This window comes from Aegilops tauschii, chromosome 4 (genome assembly GCF_002575655.3).
Source record: "Aegilops tauschii subsp. strangulata cultivar AL8/78 chromosome 4, Aet v6.0, whole genome shotgun sequence".
Classification (NCBI taxonomy): domain Eukaryota; kingdom Viridiplantae; phylum Streptophyta; class Magnoliopsida; order Poales; family Poaceae; genus Aegilops; species Aegilops tauschii.
Genome location: NC_053038.3, coordinates 492,292,960 through 492,300,711, shown reverse-complemented (window position 1 = coordinate 492,300,711; position 7,752 = coordinate 492,292,960).

The window sequence follows — 7,752 nt, the reverse complement described above, 5'->3', positions numbered from 1 at the left end:
TGACAGAGAGGCCTGGCAAGGTCGATGCAGCGGTTCTGCTCTGAGGATGGATCGATGGAAGATGGAGGTGATGACCCTTGCTACTTGCGCATGTGTTGCTCACTGGGAGTGCGTCGTACCGGTGTGTGGCCCAGTCCAGATAGTGGCTTGGATGGGGCATCCGGCTTTAGATGTTAGGCTTTGGTGCGATGCCTGCTTGGTATTAGGCTTGGACATCCGGCACTCCTTCATCAAGAGGATAGGAGTAGCGACAGGCGTTGCCAAGATGGTGGCTTCAGACTTACTGATGTATTACCTTTGTAAGGTCTTTGTGAATAATTAATAAAATGGTTGCATGCATCATCCAAATGCAAAGGCAGGGGTATATCCTCCTTTTCAAAAAAAAAGTTAAGTGTAGGATTTAAACCTTAGTGGATTGGTTCAACCACAAGGAACCTAACCTTTGAGCTACAATCAGTTCGCGGAGCGAGTCACGGTTGCAATAGGTGCATGACTTGGGCCAGAGTATCTCCAATAATAGACCCCAAAAATACCTTGAAACCCCAAAACTGAAATTTTGTGTTATTTCCCCAAAAACAGGCTCAGACACAATTTTGAATGGAGCCAACCAATTTGGGTAGTGATCCAAATTTTGTTAGCAAGACCCATTTTTTGATCCAGCCTATCACGCCACCCAAAAGACCAAAATCGGTCAAGAGAACGGCAATTGTCGCTACATGAAACTTCCCCGCCGTCCCATCCGCCTCCATGGCGATCGTCGCCGTCGCCACTCCCACAGCAGCCCTGAGCCCCGCCGCTCCCCCACCGGTGGATCTGCTCTTGAGATCCACGTTCATGTCGTGCCGCCCTGAGCTCCTCACCACGCCGCGGCGTCCCGTGCATCCCACCGGCCAACACGTCGCAACCATCACCGCCGCCGAAGTACCGGGGCATGAGGCTTCAGCTATGGGGAAAGTGGGCGACTGAGATCCGTAACCCAGACATGAATGCATGTGTGTGGCTTGGCATGTTCGCCGTTGTGAAGGAGGCGACACACGCTACAACGCCATGGCACTCCGCTTTCTTTGGGATCCAGGAGAAGCTCAACTTCCCCGTTGATGTCGCCTCGGCATCCCTTGAGCTGAGGAGAAGGACCAATGCTTGGTCGTGGCGCAAGTCATGGCCGAGCGCGCCAAGGAGCAGAGCGAGGCAAGCGCCACAAGCTTGCCTGCCTAAAGGCCGAGTGTGAGAAGATGTTCGACGAGCCTGGCCAGGAGAGTGAATTGCAGAAAACCACCACATTGAAGCCTAGGTTTGCAGTAAACACTTTTCTACGAATTTCTACCAGAAAGCACTGATTTTGAGCTTAATTTTTTGCAGAAAACACTGATCGGTGGCCTAGGCTATTTTAAGCACAATTATGACAGATGGGGCCCTTTTTTATGACGTGGCGTAATGGTTCAGGCTAGATGATGTTAGATTGGTCTTTTTTCAGAAAAACCTCCCTCCCAACAACAAATCTCTCTCCCCTACCACTGCCCTTCCCTACTCCCTAATTTCATCGCCGGCGGCGTGCGCGCGCGAGTCTGACCACCACATGGATCTTGGAGCGTGCAGGTCGTCCTTCGGTGGTGGGCTAGGGCGCCGCGGCAGGCCACCAAGAATCTTGAGCCTGGCAAGGGAGTTGCGGCGGCGGAGGATGGGGACGAGGGATTTCCGGCGGCGGAGGATGGGGACGAGGGAGTTGCGGTCGCGGAGGAATGGGGACGAGGGAGTTGCAGGTCGTCCTCCGGTGGTGGGCCGCGGCGGTGCGGCAGGCGGTTGTGGAGTGTGGATGGGGACGAGGTACCTGCTGTGTCACGGCGTTGGTCCGCGAGGGGAATGGCAGCCGACAGTTGGTGGTGTTCGGGCGGTGCTGAGCCGCGGCGGCAGGGCGGAGGCATCACGCGAAGCGCGGGGACGAGGCAGCCGCGCGCCTAGCTCCGTCGCCGACTGACGCAGCAGCCGCGCGCTTGGACCCATTTCACTTCGACATGGAGGCGTTCTGCGGCACGCCGGAGTCGATGGAGAGCTCCGACCCGTCCGAGTTCCTCTCGCGGGACGAGGCACAACTCACCCGCTTGTGCCCGTACCCTCTTCTTCCGCTCCTGCCGACGAGACCCATGGCGTGCTGCTGCTCTGCTCGGATGCTTCGGGCTGATTGCTTTTTTTTTTTTGACTAAAGGGTGTCCCTGTAAAATGACAAGGACTATTTTGTAAATCTAGAAAATTCCTCCTCTAACGTGAACTGTTATGCCACATCATCAAATGTGGGATCCACATGTCATAATTGTGGTTAAAATATCCGAAGCGACCGATCAATGTTTTTCGCAAAAGATTAAGCTCAAAATCAGTGCTTTCTGGCAAAAATTCGTAGTAGTGTTTACTGCAAACCAAGGCTTCAATGTGGTGATCTTCTGCAATTCACTCTGATACGTCTCCAACGTATCTATAATTTTTGATTGTTCCATGCTATTATATATTCTGTTTTGGATGTTTAATGGGCTTTATTATACACTTTTATATTATTTTTGGGACTAACCTACTAACCCAAGGCCCAGTGCAAATTGCTGTTTTTTTTGCCTATTTCAGTGTTTCGCAGAAAAGAAATATCAAACGGAATGAAACCTTCGGGAGCGTGATTTTTGGAACAAACGGGATCCAGAGGACTTGGAGTGGACGTCAAGAAACATACGAGGAGGCCACGAGGCAGGGACGCGCGCCTGCCCCCCTGGGCGCGCCCCCACCCTCGTGGCTCTCCTGACCGACTTCCTTCGCCTATATATACTCTTGTACCCCAAAAACATCGAGGAGCACCATGAAACCCTATTTCCACCACCGCAACCTTCTGTACCCGTGAGATCCCATCTTGGGGCCTTTTCCGGCGCTCCGCCGGAGGGGGCATCGATCACGGAGGGCTTCTACATCAACACCATAGCCTTTCCGATGATGTGTGAGTAGTTTACCTCAGACCTTCGGTTCCATAGTTATTGGCTAGATGGCTTCTTCTCTCTCTTTGGATCTCAATACAAAGTTCTCCTCGATCTTCTTGGAGATCTATTCGATGTAACTCTTTTTGCGGTGTGTTTGTCAAGATCCGATGAATTGTGGGTTTATGATCAAGATTATCTATGAACAATATTTGAATCTCCTCTGAATTCTTTTATGTATGATTTGATATCTTTGCAAGTCTCTTCGAATTATCAGTTTGGTTTGGCCTACTAGATTGATCTTTCTTGCAATGTGAGAAGTGCTTAGCTTTGGGTTCAATCATGCGGTGCTCGATCCCAGTGATAGAAGGGGAAACGACACGTATTGTATTGTTGCCACCGAGGATAAAAAGATGGGGTTTATATCATATTGCTTGAGTTTATCCCTCTACATCATGTCATCTTGCCTAATGCGTTACTCTGTTCTTATGAACTTAATACTCTAGATGCATGCTGGATAGCGGTCGATGTGTGGAGTAATAGTAGTAGATGCAGAATGGTTTCGGTCTACTTGTCGCGGATGTGATGCCTATATACATGATCATGTCTAGATATTCTCATAACTATGCACTATTCTATCAATTGCTCGACAGTAATTTGTTCACCCACCGTAATACTTATGCTATCTTGAGAGAAGCCACTAGTGAAACCTATGGCCCCCGGGTCTATTCTCCATCATATAAGTTTCCAATCTATTTTATTTTGCAATCTTTACTTTCAATCTTTATCATAAAAATACCAAAAATATTATCTTATCATCTCTATCAGATCTCACTTTTGCAAGTGGCCGTGAAGGGATTGACAACCCCTTTATCGCGTTGGTTGCAAGGTTCTTATTTGTTTGTGTAGGTACGAGGGACTCGCGTGTGGTCTCCTACTGGATTGATACCTTGGTTCTCAAAAACTGAGGGAAATACTTACGCTACTTTGCTGCATCACCCTTTCCTCTTCAAGGGAAAAACCAACGCAGTGCTCAAGAGGTAGCAAGAAGGATTTCTGGCGCCGTTGCCGGGGAGTGTACGCACAAGTCACATACCAAGTACCCATCACAAACTCGTATCCCTCGCATTAGATTATTTGCTAGTTGCCTCTCGTTTTCCTCTCCCTCACTTCACCCTTGCCGTTTTATTCGCCCTATCTTTCGTTCGCCTCTTTTTCGCTTGCTTCTTGTGTGTTTGTGTGTTGGATTGCTTGCTTGTCATGATGGCTCAAGATAATACTAAATTGTGTGACTTTTCCAATACCAACAACAATGATTTTCTTAGCACTCCAATTGCTCCTCTTACCGATGCTGAATCTTGTGAAATTAATGCTGCCTTGTTGAATCTTGTCATGAAAGATCAATTCGCCGGCCTTCCTAGTGAAGATGCCGCTACTCATCTAAACAGCTTTGTTGATTTGTCTGATATGCAAAAGAAGAAAGATGTGGATAATGATATTATTAAATTGAAGCTATTTCCTTTTTCGCTTAGAGATCGTGCTAAAACTTGGTTTTCGTCTTTGCCTAAAAATAGTATTGATTCATGGAATAAGTGCAAATATGCTTTTATCTCTAAGTATTTTCCTCCCGCTAAAATCATCTCTCTTAGAAACGATATTATGAATTTTAAGCAACTTGATCATGAACATGTTGCACAAGCTTGGGAGAGGATGAAATTAATGATACGTAATTGCCCTACACATGGTTTGAATTTATGGATGATTATACAAAAAAATTATGCCGAATTGAATTTTGCTTCTAGAAATCTTTTAGATTCGGCCGCGGGAGGCACTTTTATGGAAATCACTTTAGGATAAGATACTAAACTCCTAGATAATATTATGGTTAATTATTCGCAATGGCACACAGAAAGATCTACTAGTAAAAAGGTTCATGCAATTGAAGAAATTAATGTTTTGAGTGGAAAGATGGATGTGCTCATGAAATTGTTTGCTAATAAGAGTGTTTCTTCCGATCCTAATGATATGCCTTTGTCCACTTTGATTGAGAATAATAATGAATCTATGGATGTGAATTTTGTTGGTAGGAACAATTTTGGTAACAACGCTTATAGAGGAAACTTTAATCCTAGGCCGTTCCCTAGTAATTCCTCTAATAATTATGGTAATTCCTACAACAATTCTTATGGAAATTTTAATAAGTTGCCCTCTGATTTTGAGACTAGTGTTAAAGAATTTATGATCTCTCAAAAGAATTTCAATGCCTTGCTTGAAGAAAAATTGCTTAAAGTTGATGAGTTGGCTAGGAACGTGGATATAATTTCTCTTGATGTTGATTCTTTGAAATTTAGATCTATTCCATCTAAGCATGATATAAATGAGTCTCTCAAAGCCATGAGAATTTCCATTGATGAGTGCAAAGAAAGAACCGCTAGGATGCGTGCTAAAAAAGATTGCTTTGTGAAAGCGTGTTCTTCTAGTTTTCATGATAATAAGGATGAAGATCTAAATGTGATTGATGTGTCTCCTATTAAATCTTTGTTTTGCAATATTAATCTTGATAATGATGGGACTGGAGATGAGTCAACTTTAGTTAAAAGGCGTCCCAATGATTCGGAGTTTTTAGATCTTGATGCAAAAATTGGTAAAAGTGGGATTGAAGAGGTTAAAACTTTAGATAGCAATGAACCCACTATTTTGGATTTCAAGGAATTTAATTATGATAATTGTTCTTTAATAGATTGTATTTCCATGTTGCAATCCGTGCTAAATTCTCCTCATGCTTATAGTCAAAATAAAGCTTTTACCAAACATATCGTTGATGCTTTAATGCAATCTTATGAAGAAAAGCTTGAATTAGAAGTTTCTATCCCTAGAAAACTTTATGATGAGTGGGAACCTACTATTAAAATTAAAATTAAGGATCATGAATGCTATGCTTTGTGTGATTTGGGTGCTAGTGTTTCGACGATTCCAAAAACTTTGTGTGATGTGTTAGGATTCCGTGAATTTGATGATTGTTCATTAAACTTGCACCTTGCGGATTCCACCATTAAGAAACCTATGGGAAGAATTAATGATGTTCTTATTGTTGCAAATAGGAATTATGTGCCCGTAGATTTCATTGTTCTTGGTATAGATTGCAATCCTTCATGGCCTATTATTTTTGGTACACCTTTCCTTAGAACGATTGGTGCGATTATCGATATGAAGGAAGGAAATATTAGATTCCAATTTCCGTTAAGGAAAGGCATGGAACACTTCCCTAGAAATAAAATTAAATACCTTATGAATCTATTATGAGAGCCACTTATGGATTGCATACCAAAGATGATAATACCTAGATCTATCCTTGCTTTTATGCCTAGCTAGGGGCGTTAAACGATAGTGCTTGTTGGGAGGCAACCCAATTTTATTTTGTTCTTTGTTCCTGTTTAGCAATAAATATTTGATCTAGCCTCTGGTTAGATGTGGTTTTTTTATTTTAAATAGTGTTTGTGCCAATTAAAACCTATAGGATCTTCTTGGATGATAGTTATTTGATCTTGCTGAAAAAAGTCAGAAACTTTCTGTTCACGAAAATAATTGCTAAAAATCACCAGAACGTGATAAAATACTGTTTCCAATTGCAGTAGATCAATAAACAAATTATATAGGTCTTCCTGTTTTGGTAGAATTTTTGAGTTGCAGGAAGTTTGCGTTAGATACAGAATACTACAGACTGTTCTGTTTTTGACAGATTCTGTTTTTCGTGTGTTATTTGCTTATTTTGATGAATCTATGGCTAGTAATGGAGGTTATGAACCATAGATAAGTTGGAATACAGTAGGTTTAACACCAATATAAATAAATAATGAGTTCATTACAGTACCTTGAAGTGGTGGTTTGTTTTATTTCGCTAACGGAACTCATGAGATTTTCTGTTGAGTTTTGTGTTGTGAAGTTTTCAAGTTTTTGGTAAAGATTTGATGGATTATGGAACAAGGAGTGGCAAGAGCCTAAGCTTGGGGATTCCCAAGGCACCCCAAGTTAAAATCCAAGGACAACCAAAAGCCTAAGCTTCCGGGGCATCCCCTCTTTCGTCTTCGTCCATCGGTAACTTCACTTGATGCTATATTTTTATTCACCACATGATATGTGTTTTGCTTGGAGCGTCTTGTATGATTTGAGTCTTTGCTTTTTAGTTCACCACAATCATCCTTGCTGTACACACCTTTTGGGAGAGACACACATGATTCGGAATTTATTAGAATACTCTATGTGCTTCACTTATATCTTTTGAGCTAGATAATTTTGCTCTAGTGCTTCACTTATATCTTTTAGAGCACGGTGGTGAATTTATTTTATAGAAATTATTGATCTCTCATGCTTCACTTATATTATTTTAAGAGTTCCTTATAACAGCATGGTAATTTGCTTTGGTTATAAAATTAGCCCTAATATGATAGGCATCCAAGATTAGTATAATGAAAACTTTCATATAAAGTGCATTGAATACTAAGAGAAGTTTGATACTTGATGATTGTTTTGAGATATGGAGGTAGTGATATTAAAGTTGTGCTAGTTGAGTAATCGTGAATTTGAGAAATACTTGTGTTGAAGTTTGCAAGTCCCGTAGCATGCACGTATGGTAAACGTTGTGTAACAAATTTGAAACATGAGGTGTTCTTTGATTGTCATCCTTATGAGTGGCGGTCGGGGACGAGCGATGGTCTTTTCCTACCAATCTATCCCCCTAGGAGCATGCGCGTAGTGCTTGTTTTTTGATGACTTGTAGATTTTTGCAATAAGTATGTGAGTTCTT